This window comes from Mytilus galloprovincialis, chromosome 9, assembly GCF_965363235.1.
Source record: "Mytilus galloprovincialis chromosome 9, xbMytGall1.hap1.1, whole genome shotgun sequence".
In the NCBI taxonomy this organism is placed as follows: Eukaryota; Metazoa; Mollusca; class Bivalvia; order Mytilida; family Mytilidae; genus Mytilus; species Mytilus galloprovincialis.
This window is the reverse complement of record NC_134846.1, coordinates 45,447,063-45,474,370: the sequence shown is the minus strand read 5'-3', so window position 1 is coordinate 45,474,370 and position 27,308 is coordinate 45,447,063. Positions and strand designations below refer to the sequence as shown.

The window sequence follows — 27,308 nt, the reverse complement described above, 5'->3', positions numbered from 1 at the left end:
GCTTGTTTTGCAAACGGGCTTGTCAATTCTTTATAAAACTGCAACCTGACACTTACCGACTTCCATAGGTATGCCTACACATTTGGAGATGACAAATGTTTGCATATAGGATTATGGATTATACCAGTGATTCGAACACTTACTATAAAAGGAAATAATTTATTGGCCATTGATTTCATCTTATTGGATTTGAAAATTAAATTAAATCTTTATTTTCACTAAACCCAAATCTATGGATGTTAGTATTTTTTTGTATTATATGATATTGAGATTAAAATAGCATGCATCGAGGGACGATCTAAAATAGTTTCCCATTATAGTATAGCAACAAAAGTAACTTCTTTCTTCATATCCCGATGGAAATTTCATAGACGTTATAATGATTCCAACGCTTCACACGTACTTCACGAAAATTGTTGAAAATATCTGCTTTACTTTTGCTGCACCATTAAACTGTAACAGTAACTGCAGTAACTGCGACATTTAAGTCTCAAACAGACAATGAAAATTCATCAAATACACTACTTGTATTGCTTAAATGGACGAGGATATGCAAAGCTTTCACTGTTTATGAATGAAAATAGTAGTAAAGACGTAACTGGGGTTTTCGTTAAATCATGTAAAATAATAAGTTATTTCTAGTTGACATCCCTACCCTTAAAATGTATTGAGCAATTTCCTCTCGGGTTGTATTGGTGAACATTGCACTTTGTTCCAGATATAAAAAATGACTTGCTAATTAGCTGATAATTTTCCGAAGAACACCAATTTACCGCTAGGATTATTAGGTGCTAAAAATTTAAAACCATACAAATTGACTAGGTGCATCATTTGTATTATTAGATATTATCCATTGTGTAATATTGCTGATCATGCATACTTCCATTCAACGGCAAATTTATCCGGATTTATATCTCTAAATAGACTTACTTTTCTCCACGATTTATTTCAATAATCAGAGCTAATTTCTACAGCAGTTAATCAACTGAAATTGACAGCACTAAAGTGAACCTTTTGATATGCAACATGCCGTCTTCTTTCTTTACATTGAAGTCGTGATAGCAAATTGATTTTTTAGTAAAAAATAACTATGATGAGGACAAGACCTTCCAAAAACTTAGTCACGATCACGCACGTAAATTACTATCTTTTCTTTGTGGTTTATTTTTTTGTGCACAACTTATCGACGAATGATTAGAGGTATTAGTTTTATAAATCTCCAGATATAAAGTTACATGCATGTTTAAAACATGTCATCAAACCTGATCTAATGAAATCAATGAAATTTACAAAGTCCATTAAAATAAACCAAGAACAAATTACAAATAGCAATCTGATTATAGTTTGGCTATGACCTTTACTATTGAAAGCATTTATTTTTTAGATTTACTACTAATATTTGTTGTTCCTATCCTTAAATGGAATATTTAAGCAGATTTATAAACTTGTTTATTACGTAGAGTGTCTGTCAAGTGCCACATTTGTCTACTAGTATCTAATTGAGAACCGCGTAGTTATAAATATAAAATATCCGGATATTTACTTATTTCTTACATCCATTTGTAAAATGAAGTAGGTATGCATTAGGTGTTTTGATTCCATTTAAAATCCCATAACTCGTTTAAATCTTTCAATTTCCCGGGTTTTGTTATACTCAGATTGACTTTTTCCGTATGCTTTTGGACAAAAAAAAGATATATAGCATCTGATTTATCTACTCATATGGACATTCGTCATCAAAATAGAATACATAAGGACACAATCAATAAAGCATATTGGTTTATTTCGTTTAATAGACTAGACACATATCAATTCAGAAATGTTTTTTTTAATTTGCCAAGGGATTATTGTTCGAAAATTAATATGCATAGTGGCAACCATCCTGTACACTGATTTTCAAATAAGTTTCATAAAACATCCAATATGTTGTTCTATGTTACAACGTAGATGTGTGCCTAATAAAGTTATGTTTTTTTTGTTTTTTTTTTTAAGTTTTACTAAAAATACCTAATATTTTCAGTATCAATATAATTAAAATACGCACCAATTTATCAGATAGTATTTGTTTGATCTTCATGATAATTTGTTTTTTTTTTGTTTTACATAAGCAAAGTGGAGTGAAACTTACGAACGTTCAACTTGGTTTACACTTTGTGAAGTCATTGATAAATCTGTGTCAGAATTTGTAAAGCCGGGTCGACATTTTTTACGTCTCAAAGCCGTGAAAGGCAATTTTATACTGTTACAGGCAAATGAAACGAGACTTATAAAACTAAAAATCTGAACGTTATAACAGAAATTTTGGCATACAAATCGAAGCTCTTGATACCTTAAAACTTATTAATATTAATCGTTATGCATGATGTCCGTACCAACAATATACCTGGTTGAAATTCGTCAACCACTACTTGACTTCATAGAAGTTCCAGATACATAGTGACGTCACTAAAGAAAAATATATGACGCCTCAATGGAAATGCGATTGGTGCAAGACATTTATAACAAAGGTGTCGAAAACTATGTTTACTTAGAGAGTTATGATTCTCTTCCTTTATGAACATTAACCCTTATCACATGGTTTAAATAAAACTGTATTGACTGTGGGTGTCAGTACTACAACTGAAATTGCTCGACAAAAAAATGTCTGATTTCGAGTAAAGAGGTTGAAGGTAAATCATTTCAAAATTGTTTTTATTTTCAATTTCTTTTCCCCAAGTCAATATAAATTGCAAAGGAAATAAATTGTAACATATAACTAGAAAATAATTTAAATAAGTAAACAATTTACAACAAAATCTAATAATTGTTAGACGTGTTACAGAGATTCACAATAAATGCGAAACGACGGTATAGCCAAAAATTAATTATCAGAGTATAAGTACTTTAATAGACATAACATTGGTATGTTATCCTTGTATGTTTATGTATTGTTCATGTTTTTTAGCCGACTAGACACGACTAATCATGATATTGAAGTGCGTCTGTATTCTTGCAATTGGAAACTAATTAAAAAATAAGAGATTATAGAATAACTTAGACATTTAGAAGTATGACGAAAATGACTACATATAAATATAGATACGCAAAGCCAATTGCCTTTTAAAGAATCATCACATAAATAAGTTATGGAGACTTTACCGAGACATTGATTATTTAGTAATACTTCTGGTCCTTTTTTATGTATATAGCTCTTCATATTTTAACAGGCTCTGGATTTTTAAATATATTGTTCTCGAGCATCACTGAAGAGACATTAATTGGCGAAATGCGCATCTGGTGCAGAAAACTGGGTGCATGTTATGTTATTATTTATTTTATATAACTTAACGAAATTATCGTGATCGAAAATCAAATACAGACGTCTCTATATAGCTAAGTAAATAAAAAATCCAATGTCACTTGTCCTTGACTGAAGTTTTGCAACAGACAATGTTAATTGATGATGTTCGTTCTTATTTCATAATTGTAAATGCATGATGAAAACAAAGTTTAGAGAATGTTATATCAACAATTAGCAACACAGTGGCTGTCACATATAGAGTAGGAACTGCTAACCCTTCTGAGTACCAAAGGTCACCTTTGTGTATTGGTAGAGACCGTGTTGCTGGACCTTTGTTTACTTTGTGGTGTTTTGTTTTTGTTGTTCGTCTTTTTAAGGTTTTGTTATATATCCTGTTATGTTGTCTATTTTTACAGAAATTTTAAATTTCGATTGCTTCAGTGTTATCTTCTTCAATTTATTTATAGGTCTATATATGTAAAATGTATATATATCAAAAAAAGTTGTTCAGGTATGCCTACACATTTGGATGTGTAAAATGCTTGAAAAGTACGATTTTATTGTACCTATAATAAGGAAGAGGAAACAAAGGTTTATGTCATGGAACCTTAAAAAATATCTTAAAGTCACTGCATTCTCTGTACATGTTTGTATTTATTATAGCATATTCAGACTAATACCGTCAGAGATTAGTAACCTGTCAAAATTCATAATATTCTGAATTTTGCAATGGTTATGAAAATGATACTTACGCATTCACATGAACTTTATAAACACTTTTTTTAAACTATTTTTCTGTTGCAGTGCAAGCAAACTGTACTTAAGACTTTTGCATCCCCAACAGGCACAGTGTGTGATGGGAGCTTATACAACAACATATCTTTTATTGCTTAAATGGACGAAAGTATAATAAACTTTCATTCGTCCTTCATTGAATAAAGTATAGAAGTGAAAGTCGTGTCAAGGGAAGTCTAGAAAAATCATTATCTGCAACGACATCTACACGGTTGTCTTTAAGCCGACATCACAACCTTTAAAACGCGGTTACGGCCGCTTAGACAATATACCTACGCCGTCAAAGTATACTTTAATAATCGCAGAGTGTACTGGTAATCATTGCATCCATTGTTCCAAAAAAGAAACTTGTTCTTTATATGTTATTGTTCAATTATAACAATTTATCGCTTAGATTATTATGTACTAAAGCTTTAACTACCATAAAATGACTGGGTACATCGTTTATATTATTAGTTACTAGTATATAAATGTATGACTTTGCTGATAATGCAAACTTCCATTCATCGGAACAATTATCAAGAATTATATGTCTAAGTAGACTGAAATTGACAGCACTGAAATGAACCCTGTTGACTTTGCGACATGCTGCCATGCAAACAACAAATACCTATGTCATGGTCATTTACAAAAACAAATAAACGATTCCTTAGTTTATTATAAATGTTGATACTCAACCTCTCCAGATAAAGTAAAATGCATGCTTTAAACCTGTTTTGAATATGGAAATTATGAAATAATCACAACTTTAGAGTCCATTTTTCCAATTAACAGTAATAATCTTTCGCGTCCTTCGTATGAGCTTACAAAACGAAGTACTTCCTTTTACAACACGAATGTGTCGTTTCTATACTTCAATCAGCATCTATATTCAAGTGCATTAAAGGAATATTTCAGCAGATTTATAAAGCTGTTAATGACGTATATTGTCTGTTAATTGTCAGATTTGTCTAATACTAGTGTCTAAATTAGAAATGCGTAGCTATTAATAAAAAATATCTGGAAATTTACTTATTTTTTACATCCGCTTGTCAACTGAAGTGGACATGTAGAAGCTATATTGGTTCCTTTTTTTTAATCAACACTTTTATATGTATCATTTGACCTTTTACTTTCTTCTTGCTTAAAAGTTACATTTTGTGTATATTTTTATTATATAGCCTTGGACAGCCTTAATCTGAATAAAATACATAGATCTGACAAAATTTAGATTTCGAAAGTGCATAACATATATCCAAATAAGGATATAGATTTTGAATCTCAGTATTTATATTTATCGTACTTTACAAAAACGGAAAAACAATTTTGTTGAGCTTTTCGTTTCTTTTAATGTTATTGTTACACAGTAAACACATGTGATTATTCAGTTTTGGTGTTTGAATTATGTTTGTTCAAATAATTCCGCTTACATGACTTTTAAAAAGACACAAAACATGACATTTTGACAAAGAATGTTATAAAATATCGATGAAGCAATATCATCATATATTTTCCTCCTTTTTTTAATATATATGGTTTCGTAATTTTCAATTTTATATTAAGCTTAATGAAGTTTGAACAAGTTATATGCCGAACTACAAATGTTATACTTTACTTCATCGATTAACATGGTAATTCCCTAGGTAACCTCAATGACCGTTTTCTTATCTTCATGACCTAGACTATTATATAATGATTTATTTATTAAATGATATATCAGTCCTGTTCCAGTAACAATCATCCATGCAGACAACAGCAATATATCTTTAAGTACCAGTAGAATTTTTGTAAACCGGCCTCAAATGCATACTTGGTATGTGTTTTACAGATTTTACAGACTACTTTCTTCTGGTAGGTGTTAATTGCATTCAGTCTAAGTTTATATGATCTCTTGAGATGATTGCCATTATAGAAATGACAGTGGCCATCTATTGTCGATCATCTGATACATTTTTGTAAACTAAGTAATGATTGAAGGCTAATGCGTAACATAATTCTCAATATATCTATTTTATTTAAACTAATAAACCTAGATAGCACCCCATAAATTGTGTCATCCAAGGGAGTTAATATACCTCTAATTAATGTTTATAAGAAAATCTTTAATATGTCTAGTAATATCACAATACCGTATTTTTTAAGTAAAACTCAATCTTTTGGTGTACTTTTAGTATCTCCTTTATTTCTAATGTTTCTTTACAGAAATTCTTCAACAGTATAAATGTTTGACAATAACAAACCGTCTTGTAAAAAATCCTTTATTTAGCATTTTAACTTTGTGTATACGTCTTTCAACATTTTGGATCCTCAGGTGCTCTCAAATTAAGACTTTGTTCTTTGTTTGGACTTTTTTATTTTGTAGTTTTGCTGGAGGGTCTTTCGTAGGCAAGATGCCCGTCCGGTAATCACAGTTTAAGGCTTGGTATATATGATGTGTTTATTGATACTGTAATGTAATGTTTTACCGAAACAATATGATGAATTATCCGAATGCAATTGAGTTTTTTCCATTATAGAAATAATGTATTCTTTGTTTCATCACTAAGCCGGAAGAGTACTTAATAAGTTCGTGTAAAACTAAACACCGTTAGGTCAAAAGCTATATGACAACGATGACGAGTCCAGGTCAGAACTATTAAAACCGGATGAACATATTTGACGTCATAAAGCCATGATACATTTGATGCATGCAAGGGAATAGACCTACAAAATGAATGCTATAATTTTACAACAGACCAATTTACCAGCACATTCAAAATCTACATGCGTTAAAACAAAAGAATATCATTTTCGATGCGGGATTCCTAAATGTTTCTGTATCCTCAATATACATTAAAGCACTTCTTATATGTAATCCATGTTGGTTCGTGCATTGCTCAGAATTTTCATCCGACTTTAAATGACTTATTTTGATATTGAAATGTTTCTGTTGTTTTGTGACTTGGATTCAAATTCAAAGCTTTGTATAAGATAATTATAAAATACTTGTGAGGCCACACATAAATTATAAATATTCAATGTCGACTTTTTTACAAAACAGCAACCACATCAATTAGCAATGGAGACTTAACATCATGATCAAGACCGACTACCACAAAAAGCCATCTTTAATCAAAAAGGGATTTCGAGAATTTTAATTAATTTTATTTTAATATATTTGTATTTCGATTACTAGTATGTCAATCTTTATAACAATCAACTTAAATATTTTTGTCACATCTGTGTAACAATAAAAGATTTCAAAATGTTCTTTAGTATATATGATGTATTCAATACTTTGAAAATAACAGTTCATATTCAACTTTGTCTTGCAGTGAATATACATTTTTGTTCTCTCGTAACCACATTCTCGTCAGCAGCCGAGGAAAGACGAAAGAACCAATGCAATCAATCTACTTTTTTTTTTATAGTTGTCTTCTCTCATAAAGTGTTTAAGACAAACACACTAGTTTCTAATGTATGTGTCATTTGGTCTCTCGTGGAGAGTTGTCTCAAAGGCAATCATACCACATCTTCTTATTTTGATATAGACGTTATATCGTGTATATTTCTTTGTATATATGTGCTATGGTTTATTCTCGGAAATGGTTCTGTTTCACTTTTAATTCTATCGACATCACAACTGAAATCAAATTTCAGATTTGTCTTTTTTTAAGAATCATTACTCATTTTAATCATGTGTTTAGAGTGGTTTTGATTATACTTTCGGTATAGTTTGCTGTTGATAAATTTATGAACAGTTGCGAGTCTCATTTGGTATAATCTTCTGATTAGTTCTCTCAACATGTTCTTCATTAAATGACTTAAAAATAGAAATAATGAATAAGTAAAAAATAAGAAGTTGTTAAGCTCATACGACATAATACTAGTACATCAAAACATATGGGAGTGGGAATGCCAAATAATACAAGTAAAGAATGACAATGGATTTGTATTCGTTGCTTCTAATTCTGAGGGGCATATTATATTATGTAATATTTGAGATTATAATAGCTTTGAAGGATTTAAATTTGACATTATAGCAACTAAACCCACTTCTTTCTTCATATCCAGATGGCCATTTCATAGAAGCTATAATTATTTCGATGTGTTCACACGTACTTCACAAAAATATCTGTAACAGTTGTTCTTTTGCTGCACTATTAAACTATTACAATAACTGAAGCCTATAAGTCACAAACAGACAATGGGAGCTGAACAAATTCATCACCTGTTTTGCTTAAATGGATAAGGATATGCAAAGTATGATTTTATTGTTGCTTTAAATAAAAAAAGACGAATTAAAAGAAAATATGAATCTTGCTGTGCACTCATTCCATTGGCGTTACTGCATTTTCTGGACATATTTGAATCCATTATAATTTATACAGACTTAAATACCATCAGAGCCATTTAAGCAAAAGAAATTCATATTATACTAAATTTGTTGATGGTTAAAAGATCAAAAAAGGGGGGGAGAGAAACCAGACGGACAGTCAAACATATAGATCGAAAACAAACTGACAACGCCATGGATAAAAACTAAAAAGACAATCAGACCAATACATGTAATAGTGCAAATGACACAACATAGAAAACTGACGACTAAGTAACACGAACCCAACCAAAATTAACACGATACCAACATATTTACATGTACTTCACAATAACATTTTTGCTTTTTACTGTTGCAGTGCCAGTAAACTTTATTTGAGAATGTGAAATCACCAAAAGGTTCCTTATGATATGCAGCTTATAAAAACAACTTTTATTGCTTAAAGGACATACGAAAAATAAACTTTGACTCGACTTTCATGAAAATGTATAGAAGTGAAATTCGTGTGTAGGGAATTCGTGAAAAATCATAATCTGTAACGACATCTAGCTAGTCGTTTGTCTTCTAGTCGACATCGTAACCTTTTTTAAAAAGGTTGTCGCCACTTATACAATTCATCGTGGCCGTCATCGTATACTTGAATAATCAGAGTGTACTGGTGTTCATTTCACCTTGCTCAAGAAAAGTACTTTCTCTATAGCTGTTACCTGTATTGTACTTGAGAAAACAGTTTACCGCTAAGATTATTAGGTGCTAAAGCTTTAACAACCATAAAATGACTGAGTTCATCCTTACTATTAATGATATATATATTTATATATCGCTGATAATGCATCTTTCCATTCAACGGCAAAATTATTTGGAATTTTATATCTAAGTATTAGCTAACTTTTGTCTTTGATTTATTTCAATAATTAGAGCAATATCTACAGCAGTCAATCAACTGAAATTGACAGCACTGTTACAAACCAAGTTTCAAGTGTTCATTTTATCAAAGTCATGATTATGAAATTGCATTTTAAGTCAAATATGATCACTAGACCATACAAAATATTGATAACTTAGTCAAGATCATTTATCAAGAAACATAAGTATCAAACGATTCCTGGCTTGTTGCAAAAGTTAATGATACATGTTAAAGGTATTATACCACTCAAGATAAAGTCACATGCATGTTTCAAATCGGTTTAAATATGGAGTTGATGAAATCATCGACACTAACGTGTCTATTATTTTATATCACAAAACAACTTGAAAATAATAATCTGACTCGCATCTGTAATATGAACTTAACCAAAGGAAGCATTTGCTTTTACAACGGGTATTTGTCATTTCTATACTTCAATCAGCATGAATATTCAAGTGCATTAATGGAATATTTCAGCAGATATATGAAATTATTAATGACGTACATTGCCTATCAAGTGTCAGATTTGTCTTATACTGCTGTATAATTTTGAGAACAGCATAGCTATTAATAAAACAATATCCGGAAAGTATACTTATTTTTACATCCATTCGTCAAATGAAGTAGCTGTATTGGTTCCATTTTTATCACTAAACGCCTTCAACTGTATCATTAAACCTTTTACCTTTTTTTTTATTTTTTGTCATTGACATTTTGTGTAGATTTTTATTATACAGCTACAATCAGCCGTTATCTGATTAAAACACATAGATCTGGTCAATTTTTTAATGACGCCGAAAGTGCATCACATATGTATATATATATATATATATAAAGATATATGGTATAATTGTAAATGAGACAAACTTATTCAAAATGACGAAAATAAACGCATTTATAGGTCACTGTATAGCCTTCAATGATGAAAAAACACCATACCATATATAGTCAGCTATAAAAGGCCCCTACTTGAAATAATCTGAAACAATTGAAGCGGGTAAACTAATTAATACAATTGAATTTACAAAAAAAACAATCTGACATACACAAACACCGACAACTAATGAATTACAGGTTCCTTACTTTGTACAGGCACATGCAGAATGTGGAGGGGGTGAACATGTCTGTGAGCACTGAACCTCTCCGAATCTGGGTCAGTGGTGTTACAGAACACCAGAAGATTAAACTTAGAAATTAGTTGCAAATGGCTCAACTCTTTAATCAAATAAACAAACTAGCATAACAATAAAAGACAAATTAGCAGAACAAGAAAATACAAAAAGCACATATATAAAAGTATTCCTGGTTCATGACGCTAGTTAAAATCCATCAAAAGCATATTACGTGTCCTTTACTATGCGGTTTCCCTTGACAGGAAACACAGTTCGATTTACAAAGAAATATGTAGATTCATTTACCAATGTATATTTTCCCATTCAAATATATAATGAATCTTCTTAATACTACTTTTTATCGTTCTCCACAACAACTAAACAATATATTTTGTTGAGGGTTTTGTTTCTTTTGATATTATTGTTCCACAGCAAACATACCTCTAGTCTCTTGTGGTGAGTTTTCTCATTTGCAACTATAACACGTCTTTTTTCATATTAACAGGGTTTTAGCAATTTATGAAATATGCTGATATTATCGATTGATTTCCTAGATTACCTCAATGGCCGTTTTCTTATCTTCATGACCTAGACTATTATATAATGATGTATGTATTAAATAATATATCTGTCCTTTTACAGAAAAACAATTATCCATGCAGACGACAGCAATATATCTTTAAGTACCAGTAGAATTCTTGTAAACTGGCCTCAAATGCATACTTTGGTAAGTGTCCGGCTTGTATTGTACAGATTTCACAGTCTACTTTCTTGGTTATAAGAGCACAATTATTTGTTTACATTTTACCGGCAAGCTTTTTACCCCAAAATGGTACTCAGAATAGAATCCTATACGGCTTCTGATTGGTTGATACAGGATTGGAATTACATTTAATCGAAAGCTTATCCAATTAGGTTTAAAAATAACCGAAAATCATATTCACATTTTACGAAGTATAGAAAATATCTTCCATTTCTGCACATCGGAGCAATTAAAAATATGCCTCTTTCATTAGGCGAAAAAAAAATAGACGATTTTTTTTCAACTGCATTTTAAATCAATTTGAGCCGCATGACCCTATATATTTTTTGGTTGTAATGCAACACTGGCATTTCTAGCAACATGAACCACTACCCATTTTTCCCTAGTTAATGTAGTCTATGAGAGAAAAAAATACTAGTGGTACCCTATGGAAAATGCATTACGAATAATTGTGCTCTTGTAACCTATATCTGGTAGGTGTTAATTGCATTTAGTCTGAGTTTATATGATCTCTTGAGATAATTGTCATTGTTGAAATGACAGTGGCCATCTATTATCGATCATCTGATACATTTTTCTAAACTAAGTAATGGTTGAAGGCTAATGCGTAAAAAAATCTCATTATATCTATTTTATTTTAACTGATATACCTAGATATTCAGAGCACCCCAGAAATTGAATCATCAAAGGGAGTTAATATACACCAAATTAATGTTTATGAGAAAATCTTTAATATTACTATTAATATCACAATACCATATTCTTTAAATCACTTAATCTAGATAAAACTCCAAATTTTGGTGTACTTTTAGTATCTCTTATATTTCTAACGTTTCTTTAAAGAAATTCCTAAACAGTATAAATGTTTGACAATAACAAACCGTTTTGTAAAAAATCCTTAATTTAGCATTTTAACTTTGTGTATACGCCTTTGAACATTTTGGGTACTCAGTTGCTCTCAGATTATGACTTTGTTCTTTGTTTGGACTTTTTTATTTTGTAGTTTCGCTGGAGGGTCTTTCGTAGGCAAGATGCGCGTCTGGTAATCACAGTTTTAGGCTTGGTATATATGATGTGTTTATTGAAACTGTAATATTATATTTAACCGAATCAATACCGGTTTGATGAATTATCCGAATGCATTTGAGTTTTTCATAATAGAAATGATGTATTCCTTGTTTCGCCACCAAGCTGAAAGAGGACTTAAGGAAGCTGGCTTGTCATGTTTTGGATTTTTTGTCAGATTTTCGGAATCCTCTGGTTTTATCCATTTGAATGGCTTGAAATATTTTGCCTGGTGACCCCCATTTTTCTTTTTGTAAATCTTTTACATGTATAAAGATAAGCCATCTGTTAAAGTTTTATAAAATTTTAATTACTTTTTAACAGTTTTTGAAATCTTCAACTTGTCAATGATAAATCTATGAAAAGTCAAGAGAGAATATTTTCCCGCCAAAATTTCAATGGCTAATATCTTGAAAATAAGCACGGTGACCTATTTATTTTATTTGCTCTTTGGATTCATTTATTAATCCCCTATCAATATAAGATAGTGTTTTGAAAAGTTAATTACTTTGAAACTGAGAAGCGAACTCCCTTAATAAGTTCGTATTAAACTAGACAACGTCAGTTCAAAAACGTTATGACAACGAAGATGAGTCCAAGTCAGAATGTTCACAACTGTATTAACATAGTTGACGTCATAACGCCGTGATAGGAAAATGTATATTGATGCATGCAAAGGGAAAAACCTATAAACTGAATTATTTTAAATTACAACAGACCGTTTCATCAGCTCATTCAAACACTGCATGCGTTCAAACAATATAATTTCATTTTCGATCCGTTATTCTAAAACTTTTCAGTAACGTTAATACACCTTATTGTGACTTGTCCGCCATTACTGCACATCAAAGATGTTTCCGTAAAATGTTGATGTCACTCAGCTAGAGAAAATTTCTCAAAGGAAACGAGATTGTTGTCTGACGTCAATATTTCAAGTGTTGCAAATAGAGTTTACTAAGTGAGATATTGTTTTCATTCCTTAAGAATTATAAACCTTAACAAAGAGTGCTAGCTATTTATATATTGGTCCACCGAGGGAAAGAGACGGTGGGTATCAGTACTACAACTAAAATGAATAAAATTGCTGTTGTGCGAGTTCGGTTGAACGTAAATCATTTCAAAATATATGTATGTTTTCAATTTCTTCTTTATCATTGTCTATCAAGTCAAAATAAACCAGAAAGGATATGAAATGTGACATATAATTAGAAACTCGGACTTTAGATGAGAAAACAATTTACAGCAAAATCTAATATTCTCAGACATGTTACTGTGATTCACAATAAATGTGAAACAACGACTTGATTTATTTATTAGAGTATAAGTGCTATAATAGGCAGTGCATTTACAAGTTATCTTTGTCGGTTCATGCATTGCTCAGGGTTTTAGTCCGACTAAAATGACTTATTATAATATTGAAGTGTGTCTGTTGTGGATAACACTAGTTGTCAATTTATGTGTCATTTAGTTTCTTGTTGAGAGTTGTCTCATTGGCAATCATACCACATCTTATTTTTATATAAATTGTATATGCCATTTTCTCTATGTGCTATCGTCTATTTGTGGGAAGGTGATCTGTTTCACTTTTATTTTATCGACATCGCAACTTAAATCAAATTCACACATTTATGTGTATGTAAGAATCACTACTCATTTTAATCATGTGTTTAAACTGGTTTTGATTCAACTTTAGGCACACATTGCTGATAAATAGAATTAATCTCAATGTGAATATAAGAAGATAAATAACTGTGAATAGAAAATATATCTCCAAGAAGTTTCAAACGAGTGAACAATTTCACATTATGTTTCCAAGTGATGTCTGGGTTTCGTAATCAATAACGCATCACCGGTGCTAATAAAACATCACTGTACAAAACACAATCAGTTCACTGATGGATTTATGAACAGTTGCGAGTCTAATTTGGTATAATCTTCCGATTAGCTCTCGCATCAAGTTCTTCATTGAATGACGTAAAAATAGAAATAATGAATTAGTAGAAAATGAGAAGTTGTTAAGCTCATTATATGACATAATACATCATAAAACATATGGGAGTGGGAAGGCCAAATAATACAAGTATAGAATTCGAATGACGAAGGATCTGCATTTGATATTTTTAATTTTGAGTGGCATTTGAATACATTTCTGTCATTATTATCAAATTTGTATAAGTTGGTTTAATATTTGTGCTACCATCTGTGAAACGGATATTCCGTAACAGTCAACCAAGTCGTAATGGTGTCCGTGAAATTTTCGAAGGAATGGTTTATTTCAACTACACCATTTTGTGAATGACATTAAATAATATTATTTATTTTTATCACCGTCCTCTTTAGATTTTATCGCTTCTCACTGTATATGGTATAGATAGTCATGTACAATCACGTCTTATATATAAATAGATAAACTGTAAAATCTTTATTATTTGCAATACAACCAAGCTAGAAGATGTAAATTATTTCACGTACACTAAAAAAGTGTGGACCGACTTATTACATAAATATAAGAAGATGCGGTATGATTGCAATGAGACAACTCTCTATCCACGTCACAATCTTGTAAAAGAAAAACCATTATAGATCAAAGTATGGCTTTCAACACGGTGCCTTGGCACACACCGAACAGCAAGCTATAAAGACCCCCAAAAATGACTAGTGTAAAACGATTCAAATGTGAAAACCAACGGTCTTATTCATATAAAAAACAAAAAAACGAGAAACATTTATGAACAATATCAACAAACGACAACCACTGAACAATGTTCATAGATATAGGAAGATGTGAAGTGAGTGCCAATGAGATAACTCTCCATCCAAATAATAATTTATAAAAGTAAACCATTATAGGTCAATGTACGGCCTTCAACAAGGAGCCTTGACTCACACCGAACAACAAGCTATAAAGGGCCATAAAATTACAAGTATTGCAAAACTGCAGACACAGGCCAGGACAAAAAATATAAGAATTGAATCTTTCATATTAGACATTGAAAACCATTTTTAAAAAATATGGAAGTTTTCGCAGACAGAATGGAAAAAGCGTGTCGGGTTGATTAATCACAATCATAAGAAAATCTCACTCAAATAATTCACCCCAGTATTTTAATGCACTTTTTAACACTTAAAAGAATTAAAAAAGCAATATAAATATTCACATATTTCAACACAGGCTGCTCCTAAAACTATACCAGATTTTTACACTGTAGCGAAATGTTCCTCTCCTGTGTATACTGAGGAATGCAGCCAGAAGGTGGGAGTTTGCTACACTGGGCTGGGGATAACAAAAACGTAAAATAAAAGTGACAGTAAATATTGGTATTACACATGATGACATATGAAATCTTTCGGGCAAACAAGTCCCAAAGTTCCGTTCACAAGATGTTATTTTTTTACAATAGTAAAAGATACTACCGAAAATTGCTTTACGTTTCCCGCCAAAACAATTATAACCGACGTATTGTCTGACATTTACAGATACAGGTGAAATAAATGACTCATTATAAAGTTATGCAGTATCATTAAGGCAGTAACACCTGATTAAGACAGACGAACAGATACTAAAATAATTACAGAGGCGGAACAGTACATCATGTACAAGGATTACTACCTGAGTTTCTGTGAACGTAAACAAAACATAATTTTTTGTCTTATTCTTTGCCAAGTCTTTATTTTTTTATGACCTTTTAATCTAATAACAGTAAAAACTATCAGTACAAAAAGCTTTATTGTATGAACATGTTGCACGTTTCCATTATTGTCAATGTGTTTATGTTTAATTTCATGTTGCATTCTGATTTATACCAAATGTATGTAGCGTTCCAGTCTTTAGTGTTATGTCATCGGATTTGCAACTAGTGTAACAAAAGATAGTTTTAAAATCAATGAACAATTACATTATACATAATATAAAGTAAACAATAATTATTATGTTAAACAGAATTTTTTAATTTAAATAAAATATCTATAAATCAACCGCATTTAAAACAAGAGATGTTTCCATGCAAACGAAAAAACACCATCACGTACGCTTATATATGATTGCTTACAAAGTGTGTTGTCGACCGTTTGTCCAGCGGCAAATGTTTCATGCAGGCAAATATAGGAGATGAACAAATGAAATGATGTATCAAATAAATGTGTTCTTCAAAGATCGCTTTACGTTCAGGATCTATAGGTCGCAAGGCAGAATGCACAGAAAAAATAGAGGCATTTGTCTTTAAAGACTTTAATATACTGAAAAAATGACATGATATGACACTCTTGCAACATGGAAAATAAAAATATTAGCGTCTTCTTGAAAGTTATTTTTTTTTACATTTAGTATTCTTTAATATAATATTGTTATTATTTGAATGGAACTGTATACCAAACAGCTTTTTCAGTTTCTATTTTTAAAATTAACATAAAAATTTTCAACTTTTGTTTTCACTTTTAAATATATAAGAATAACATGCAGTTCAGGAAATAAGTTAAACAACTAATTTTTGAAGAAAATAAATATATTTCAAGGTGAAAAAAACAAATAACATGAAGGTAAAAATAAGATTAATAAAAGATAAAAAGCCAGACAAGAAGACATTGAGAAGTTATTGAATTATCTGCAAAACTCATGTTTATTTTCTGATAAATTGTTAACTCTAACGGGATACACATTTCAGAATCGATTTAATGTAGAATAAGTACAGACATTTGTCCTTATCCTTACAAATGTAGATCTCATTACTTGATATCTTTCTATGAAGAATTTAATCTTTTGAGAATCTTATGTAAGTACGCTTTGTCAATACTCTGGAGAATTAAAATGCATTGCAAAGATTTTCTTCCTTTTAATAGCTCTTTGACTAATCTTTTGATTGATTTATTAATTGTTTTCTGTTTTGCCAAACATTCTTAAGATGTCGTTTCTAAAATTCGACGATGTTTAATACTATTTAGTACCTTTTAAATTGAAATAAGATTGCCGGTTTCGAAATAGCCTAAAAAAATAGGGAATGGAGCTGACAAGGGTGACAGAAGCGTCAAGAATTATAGTAATTCTTCCAATTTTGTGTACTTGCTGAGTTATATTACCTTCTGGTTACACTATTCATGTCATTGGGGGATCGGAAGGGGGGGGGGGTGTTACTGGAGTTGGAATTCCCCCTTTTTCCACTTTAAAAAAAATGTGTTGCACGGGTTAGAATTCTTCTTTACAAATTGGCTGTATCCGCGACGTACTGCTTATGAGGGTACATTGGCAATTATAAATAAACGCATTACTCAGATATAAGTTTCGGATTTATAGAATCTTATACACACGCTCACAAATAAAACCATGAGTAATTAATGGCTTTAAATGGAGACCAAAATCCAATGCACGTACATTTTGTACATTTGTAGTAAACACTCAATGATAAACATGTATTTGGACATCTAAAATTGTGAGACAACTAACTTGTCAATCAAATTCACGACATGTTGAACATAATGGAAGCTTAATTTCCTCTTTGTTTTTAAAGGTATAAATCATAATGTTTGATTAGGACTTGTTTTTGTTTTTATCTTATTGGGACTTATGTTCGATCCCTCGCACTTTAAATGCTTTCTCATTTATTTCTCGAAAGCACTTTTGCATGTTTAATTTAAGATTAAAAATGGGTACTAGTACTTTATGGTTGAGGTTGAGCTGGGTTGAAAAATCGGATAGCATAAACATGAAGCATCTCGGTTTGCCACTTAAAACATTATTTTCATTAGAATTTCGAATTGAAATTTTATGTAAATATATTTCGATCGGTTGGTTGCTGCTTCCGAAAAATCCATGTCTATCAAGGGCGCCGTATTCATTTATATATACTGATCTATTAGCCTATGTCACCTTGTGACAACTGCAAATTGTACACCATTCATCGGATTTCCAATGATAAGAAATATTTATAGCTATATACATATAGATATATTTCTAGCAATGATAATAGCATCAATTAATTTGATACATTCATTCATCAGGGATAAAAATCAATCAGATTCTTTCTACAATGCTAATTATTACACAAGTATTAAAATAGACTTACCTATGGTCGTAATGATGTATCCACGTGAAGGTACGAAGAGATAACAGCAAGAGAATTTCAACTTCTTAGTGATGCACGATGATTGTTTTTATTTATTTCTGCATTGTAGCTTTTCGATACGAAAGATATGTACACGTACCCGCGAGCAAAGCAGCTTAGAATAAGACTTCCATTTCTTCAGATTTTCCTCTTACTGGATAAATGTTATCGTAATTATCCGTCTGTACAACAAGAGGTTGCAAAAATCGATATCTTTCTTAACTTAAATTATATTTTATTGGGGAATTCTTAGCATCAACTAATTTAGACTGCAATCTTCTTCTATCAGTTTCTACATTTAGATCGCTGTTGTTTTTGTATCGAAAAATCATGAAAAAGGTGTAGTTTCCGGATAACCGTTGCCGTTTTAAGATCTAAGAATTAATTGCTGACAACACAGGAAGAAGAATCACGGAGTGTTATATAACAAGCAAGAAGTACGAAAATATCGACATGACTTATAATTATGGTATTATTGAATATTCTAGAGAATAAGAAAAGAGACAAAAATAGCCAAGTGAATTACCTCTTTATGAGAATAGCAAGTTTCTATCGATATAAAATTAACTTTGCTATCAAGAAATTCTCTGTATGGGGTAAATGTCATTCCTTTTAATTCTTATCACTTTTCTTACGACGAAAATAAAAATTTGCCAATTAAGGAAATTGAGACAGATTGCTTCACCACAGAAACGGTTAGTTTCTCCATTATTAGTATCTGTTACTGCAAATACATGAAAGCTTAAATCAGAGGCAGAAGTGCAAATGTATTTTTGTCACTACAGCGCAATATTGCAGTGACACTGAAAAGATGAACGTACATGGAAAATAGAAAAAATAACAAATAATTGTCTTCTATTTTCTATTTCTATGAGGAAAGATAATACCATGTTCTCAAGAAAAATGACAAATTATAAGGCAATATTTAGCATACTATTTACACAGTGATCTATATATCATCATCTATGCAAATGAAAATTAAATTGATGCCAGTTTTCCTTTTTCAAGAGGGAACTGCATACATGTACATATTACACACTCATTCTTGCATGTTACATGATTGTAAAGTTTTGTCGATAACTACTATCTATGATTGCAGATACCATACACCCGTACACGCGATGTAAAAAGTAAAATCACAAAAATACTAAACTCAGAGGAAAATCAAATCGGAAAGTCTATAATCAAATGACAAAACACATCAAAAACGAAAGGACAAGAACAGACTTGGTACAGGCATTTTCAAATGTTAAACCTGGTTTTATAGCGATAAACCTCTCACTTTGTTGACAGTCTCATCAATTTCCGTTATATTTACAATGATTCGTGAACTAAACAGACATAATAAAATTCCTAGTACAATGTATGCCATGAATGAAGTCCGATAAGTTCCGTTGTTTCCTGCATTTATTTATTTATTTAATGTTTGTGGCTAAAAATAACTGGGCAAACATTTCTGGCTTATTCTTCGTCATTATTTCATAAATAACCTAAAATGGTTTACTTTTACAAATTGTGACTTTGATTGAGAGTTGTCTCATTGGCACTCATACCACATCATCTTATATCTATTGTATTGTGAGTCGTACAGCATGTGGGTCTGACACCAATTCTGAAGTCAGTAATGGATATAGCAAAACTAAACAAAGAAAGCAGTTAACATTTGAAATTTCAGGAAGGCTGAGCGATTGATATCCCTGGATAGATGATTCATTTTCGTAAACAGTGATTATTAGCCTGCTACATGGACTACTTGTTAAATTGTATTCAAGTACTACCTAGAAATAAAACGTCTATTTGCGTTATAAAAAAAACCTGCAAAATACAATAAATATATAAAAATTTGATGAAAAGATGTTAAAATAGACAATCCCTTAAGGAAGTACGGTAACTTTTTTGTTGCGCAATTACATAAAAATAGACTGACATTACTAATTAAACAAAGTAAGTATAGAAACGAACTAAGAGTGTCTATCAAAGTACATTCTATGTTGTAATTGATTAAAGAGTACAAAAGTGATTAATATGTATTAATCATTAAAACAACTTCACTTCATAGAATGGAAATTGTTTTTAATAAAGCAACAGGCAATTATTTTTATTAGATGTTTACTATTTAGCAACACAAAAATATGACGGAAGATACCATATGAACAACCACAAGACATATATCAAAGAGAAACAGATAAAAACAATGTAAAAAAATGACAAAAAGACCTGTCTTCAAAAACTACATAGAAATCTAACGACTCAGGAATACGAAGCCCAACAAAACAAGGGAAAATGTCAGGTGTTCCGGAAGGGTTCGCTTCTGAGACGTAAAATAATATTTAGGATTTGAATACAGTGATTGAGTTGTGATTGTTTTACTTTTTATAAATTTCATGTTTACAAAACTTTAAATTTGTCGAAAAACATCAGGATTTTCGTATCCCAGGCATAGATAACATTATCCGTATTTGGCACAACTTTTTGGAATTTTGGGTCCTCAAGGGTTTTCAGCTTTGTACTTGTTTGGCTTTATAACAATTTTGATCTGACATTTGGTCATATGTAGACGAAACGCGCGTCTGGCGTATTTATTTATAATCCTGGTACTTTTGATAACTATTTACGCCGCATCAGAACTAAAAGGCTATATGGCAGCAAGAGCTATTTCAAATGTTATCAAAGTTTAGCAATAGCAAAAAGACATTTATAAAAGGAGGCATTTACAAATTGTTACTAGAATACGATATTTATATACGTGTATGAGTTATGGGGTAAACCATTATCTTGTTTCAAGAGGACACTTACCGTATATTCTTTCTGATGCCAAACAAGTGCAGAGAAAGATTATTCTTCTGGTGATATTTTTTCTGTCTTTAGAAACTCTCATCATCTTTTGAAAAGCCAAAGATTTAAATACATTTAGATCTTGTCGTCAAAAGCAAGGGAACGAAACCCTTTACAGTTAAGCAACAGAAAAGACAAGAAAGTCTTCATACATATTTGTTTTTCGTTAATTTGTGTAAATTTGTACTGACAGAAATTTACTCCATCCTATATTAGATTGTATATAACAGAATGCATGATATATGAAATGTTTTGTATCTACAAAATAGTCCGCATCCTCCCGCATTCTTGTAATACATCGTGATACATGTAGTTGCTAATTATAATGGCAGATGTAGAATCAAAACCGCTTTTTATATACTATACATCATACATGTAACATGAAATAAACTTTTGACAGTATAGCAACAGAAAGGACAACATATTCTTCATGCAATTTTCGTCTCATTTATTATTAATAGAAAAGACAGAAATACTTTGCATCTAGTAAACAGTGCACATCCTCCCTCATTCTTGTAATATACCGTGATACATGTATTTGTTAATTAATATGAAACCACTTTTTTATATGTGATTCTTCAACTTCGAATAACGGTGCTTCTTCAACTTCACTTCACCTTATATATTTAACATGGAAGAAACTTTTAACAGTATAGCATGCGCAGCAGAACGAACATGACATTCTTCCTACTATCTTTTTTTCTCAATTATTTTAGTATAAATGTATACTGACAGAAATATAGACCCTCCTGTATCAGATCGTACATTTTAGAATGTATGATATATGAAATGTTTTGTATCTAGTAAATCGTGCGCATCCTCCCGTATTCTTGTAATACATCTTGAAACATGTAGTTGCTAATTATAATGACAGATGTAAAAACAAAACCACTTTTTTATATGACTGTGCTTCTTCAACTTCACATCATACATGTAACATATATACAAGAACTTTAAACAGGAAGGGCAAGCTATTCTATATACATTTTTTTCTCTCAATTACTAGTATAAATTTATACTGACAGAAAAGTAGACACTCGTGTATAAGTTCGTACATATATACTGGAATGTATGATTTATGAAATGTTTTGTAAATCTAGTAAATCGTGCATATCCTCCCTCATTCTTGTAATACACAGTGATACATATAGTTGTTAATTAATAGGACAGATGTAGGAACGAAAGCGCATTTTTATATGACAGTGATTCTTCAACTTCGAGTAACGGTGCTTCTTCAACTTTACTTCACATCATACGTGTTACATTGAAGAATCTTTTAACAGTATATATATAGCGAAAGGACAAGAGATTTCATAAAATTTACTTCTCATTTATAATAATCAATTTAAAACAGCAGAAATGTACACCTTCTTTTATCATATACATGATATAGTACATGTTAGAATGTATGATATATGAAATATTTTGCATCTATTAAATAGTGCACATCCTCCCGCCTTCTTGTAATACACCGTGATACAAGTAGTTGCTAATTTAAAGACAGATGTAGATGCAAAACCACGTTTTTATATGACTGTGCTTCTTCAACTTCTCATCATGCATGTAACATGTATTTTTTTTAAAACAATAACGCAACAGGAAGGATAAACTATTCTTCATACGCTTTTTTTCTGAATTACTAGTGTAAGTTTATACTGACAGAAAATTAGACCTTCTGTATAAGATCGTACATACTGGAATGTATCCCCCAAAGAACAAAGAAAAAAATCAACAAAAAAAACCAACACTGAAATAAAAGGGACTATATTTATTGACAACTAACAATGAAGGCAGATAACTGTGTCATAAGACTATTTACATTTGTAGTCTGACAATACCTCCAACAAATAACAAGTCTCGATGATATACTTCACTTTTAAAGAAAAAAATGTAAGTATTAAATGAATGTTAACTTTACGAAAAGACATAAAAATGATAAATCAAGATAAAAACGATAGAAACTACATGCATTTTGAAAGACAACTGGTAACTTATGTAACCAAACAAGCCTTACATAAAATTAAAATAGTTAATTACTAGTAAAACTGTATTTTCAACTTTTTTATACATGTAATAAAACCTCTACTACATTTGGAAATACGTGTGTGTACATCTAAAAGCAAATGTGAGATATACGTCAATGGGACAGCAACATAGCAACTAAAATTACCTAATCAAATTCATTTGCACGTTTAATTTTCGTGCGGGGGGGGGGGGGGGGGGGATTTTAATGCGAGTTTGACGTTGTCTTTTTTATGCAATGCGAGGTTGTCTTTTACAATTATACAAAAATTGATAAATGTTTTATGATAACAAGCTTATTCGGTAAATGTTTTATTAGCTGTCTTAAAATAAAGTCAAGGAAATTCTGTAAGCATGCATGCAAAGGGATGTAACTCGAATCCTACGTTTTATGCAATATAATCACCTGATGCATATCGCATAACAATGTACCCAGTGTGGGTGTGTGTGTATGTGGAGAGGGGGGGGGGGTATAAATTTAGTGATATTTATAAATTGATGAAGGATATACTAGGTGTACCACCCTGCTCTAACCTGTAAAATGAGTCAAATAGAAGTCTTTTGTTTCAAAATTTAGGAGAAAATATGAAGATCAGATGTCATACTAGTAGTTCTCACCGGTTAGTGAAAGTGTGCATTACGAATTTTAAAGTGGAAGGCGTTGTCAAATGCATGTTAAAGGGTCAATGATTGTATACCACACTAATCTAAACAACCAATGAATGTGACTGCTCAAACAGAACGAGTGCGGTTTTTTAAGAAATGACACACACATAAACATACTTAACATAATGTGGGTTTTTTTTCAAAACACAGTCAGTGCCTATTTTAGACTAATGGTCCATGACATTATGTCTAACTGTTGAAGACCGTACGGTCCCTATTGCTGTTAACTTTGGACTCTATGTCGCTTTGTCGACTCTGGTGATGAGTTGTCTCAATGACAATCTTACCACATCTTCTTATTTTCATATCTGAAAATGTTCTAAACAACAGAAACGAATGATATCATTAGAAAACGATGGATTATGCATATTGGTTTCTTTTGGTCCTTTATTTATTACAGACGTTTTTTTTTGACAGAATAGTTCATGACACAACGATCGAATAAAACTGTGCAACGAGTACCAATTCAGGTGCTATGACAAATAAGTCATTTATTAGATTTCATATTTATATAGGATTCTAAGATATTTGTTCTGCCTTGAATAAGACAAAACTGCGCATTAAACAGGACTGAACCTACTTGGTTTCAAACTTGATTGACTTTCTCAAAATAAACCTTAAAAGTATAAAGTGCTGCTGTGTTTTGTCATCTCATTGCATCAAATGTCACTTAATGTAAACAAATTAGAGATAAAACCCGTATAAATGTGCTATTTCCAGAACTTTACCATTTCATTGTATTACTTGACAATTTCATTTTGGATCAGACAGCTAGAAATAAAATAAATGATATGGCTATTTCTGTATTTCTGTACAGTAAGAATCCCTACCTGACGGTAACTGTGATATAAATCAAATAAAACACCAATTTATTACTTCAAGATGCAGACATGACGTCATTTCCGCCAATTTTTTCCAGAGAAAATAACAGTAAGAAAGAAGCTTTTCTTAGCTGTTGCAATCTTTGATGGTTTTTTTTTTTTTTTTATATTCTAACTTGATTAAAGACCTTATAGTGCAATAAATGTCATTTTGATTTCTTTGTTGTAATAATTAAGTCACTGCTATAATAAAAAAAAGGCATAAATAAAAAACATATAGTCATATTACAATTTTGATTTTTTTTTTTACACAAATAAAAAAAATAAAAAAAATATCATTAGTAACGCAATTAGTCAGACAATTGCTCTACAGGAGTGTGAAACGACAATGTGAAAACAAACTCTTCTTTTTTTTTTTTACAAAAATGCACATATTTTACCTTCAAAATTTTTTCGGAATATGAACCATTTTTTTGCATGAATTAGTTTGATTGATTGATTGCTGCTAGCTTAACAAATTGGGGACAAATATGTTAATCCCGTAGCTAAATAACATCATGGTATTGAAATATAACAAGAAAAGTCTTCACCAACATATCTTTATACTATAAAAAAGAAAATGACTGAGGTAGGAAACTTCAGTCCTGTATAAAATATATGCATACGTGTACTCCAATGAGAATATCTTAATCTGTTACCTTTTAGATCAAGTGTTATCTAGCTTATTTAGTAAATAAGATGATTTCTGGTCAACGTCATTGGTGTCATGTCTGCTCTTCTAAGTGAAAGCGGCAATACCCCAAGGAAATTCGATCGTCGTAAAATGCAATAGTCTAAAAATAAACTTCCAACTGTCGTCTGCCGTAAAGTGCATGTCAATACATTTAAATTGCATTACATTTACATTTTGAATTGATGAAACCAATACTTTGCGTAGCAGATCCAACGCTATCACTAAAAATCATCGAAAATTTATTAAGTATACATCAAATTGTTTTCATTCAATTCTGATAAAAATGCATGCATTCCTCGATAACTGAAATCAATACACAATTAAACGTAGTTATAAATACGTTTCATTAAGTTTTCATTTCTGAATTTTAAGTTTAGACAAAGATCGATTTTTTACATTTGAAGTGAAAGATAGTTTTCTAATTATAATCTTGCTACTGTTTCAAAACTACTTGATTATACAGTGGACAATATAAGTGTATGAAAAGCCAATATTTACATGTACGAATATTGAGTACTTTGAGCTAACTTTTACAGTGTCTTGATTTTAATACATCTTTGGGTTCAAATTTTGGCTTCGAGTGACTATCAAGGACCATATAGAATAGTACTTTGGACGTAACTAAACTATAAAGAGTTTTTTTCATAATTATGTTAGAAATGATCAATGTTATTTAAGGATATGTCAAATAGTTGTTGATATATGTACTGTTGTCGCTTGTTACACTGAACTAATTTTTATCATTGTTTTTTTTTCATGGCCAGCTATCAACCCGTGATTTATTTGGGAGATATTTGTTAAACATCGAGTTTATTTGATAAACATTTTCGGACTAATAGACCCACTGATGCAGATTTCTATGAACCTTAAAGTTTCACAAACTTAAATGCAACAGATGGCTAGATTCTACAAGTATCGTTCTTGGGAAATAGAACATAACCAGCTTCGTTGTCAATCTGATGATAAAAGTAATGATTCTGTGTACAGCACACTTTTAGATTTGTACAGATTCAACTTTATTCTGTTTCACTTGTAACAGATTTAAAGAAACCTCTTTTCGGCCAATTAGTTTATAATCATTAATTTATGTTTATACATGTAGGTTGAAGCATATATTTTTTTGGATAACCCAAACTTTTAAGCCAACCAACCTTAATAACAGTTTGAGATGGATATATTGATCCAGAATGATGTCTTGTAAAGTTTAAATCCATCTGTTTGAGAGAGACTACTAAATATTTGTTTCAGACAAGTCAATGTGTGGATGATAATTGCAGTTCTCGCGGGAATCTTACCTTGAGAAATGTTTCTTTCGAGACTTTCACCAATCGAAGAAAACATTCGTGCTATAATTGAAGACATGAGCATGGCCATTATTGGTTACCTAAATCCCATAAAATAATCGATACATTTGTACACGAAATAACAAAAATACGGCATGTAAATGAATGTTGATTTCAAAGTGTCGATAAGACTTATCAAGATGTCGAGAGTCTTCTCTTTATTTCCGTCTACTAATTGGGGCAAACCTATCAAATCCATACAACTAGTTCGTGTTGCTTATTCTTTGGTTTTCTATGTTGTGTCACGTGTGCTGTTTGTTTGGCTTTTTCATTTTTAGCCATGGCGTTGTCAGTTTGTTTAAGACGGCCATATAAAAACTTTACATTCAATAAATTGAACAAGTAGAAAGAATAGTGTCAAGTTAAAAATGTCATCTATATGTATTACTCCTCAGCTTACGTGTTATGTAACTTAATGACAGAATTAAATATGACGTCATTGGTGATATATTTATTTTGGTGTCTGAAAAGAAATGGTAGATTGGCGATAAACAGCTCACTGTCATTTCAATCAAAGCTGTGGATATAAAAGCTTACAATAACATTGGTCGTAAACAACTAGCTCGACGGACAATCG

At 31.1% G+C, this 27,308-nt stretch overlaps 1 protein-coding gene across 2 annotated transcripts in view; it reads right to left on the bottom strand.

Moving 5' to 3' along the window:
• Positions 1 to 18,600, bottom strand: part of LOC143045098 (serine/threonine-protein kinase SBK1-like) — a 64,008-nt gene extending 45,408 nt beyond the window's left edge. The window contains exon 1 of one of the 2 annotated variants that reach the window (XM_076217394.1): positions 18,273 to 18,600. The gene's annotated coding sequence lies outside the window, so the exon portion shown is untranslated. The remainder of the gene's footprint in view (positions 1 to 18,272) is intronic. The other variant, XM_076217396.1, reaches the window with a different exon arrangement.
• Between the last annotated feature and the right edge of the window lie 8,708 nt (positions 18,601 to 27,308).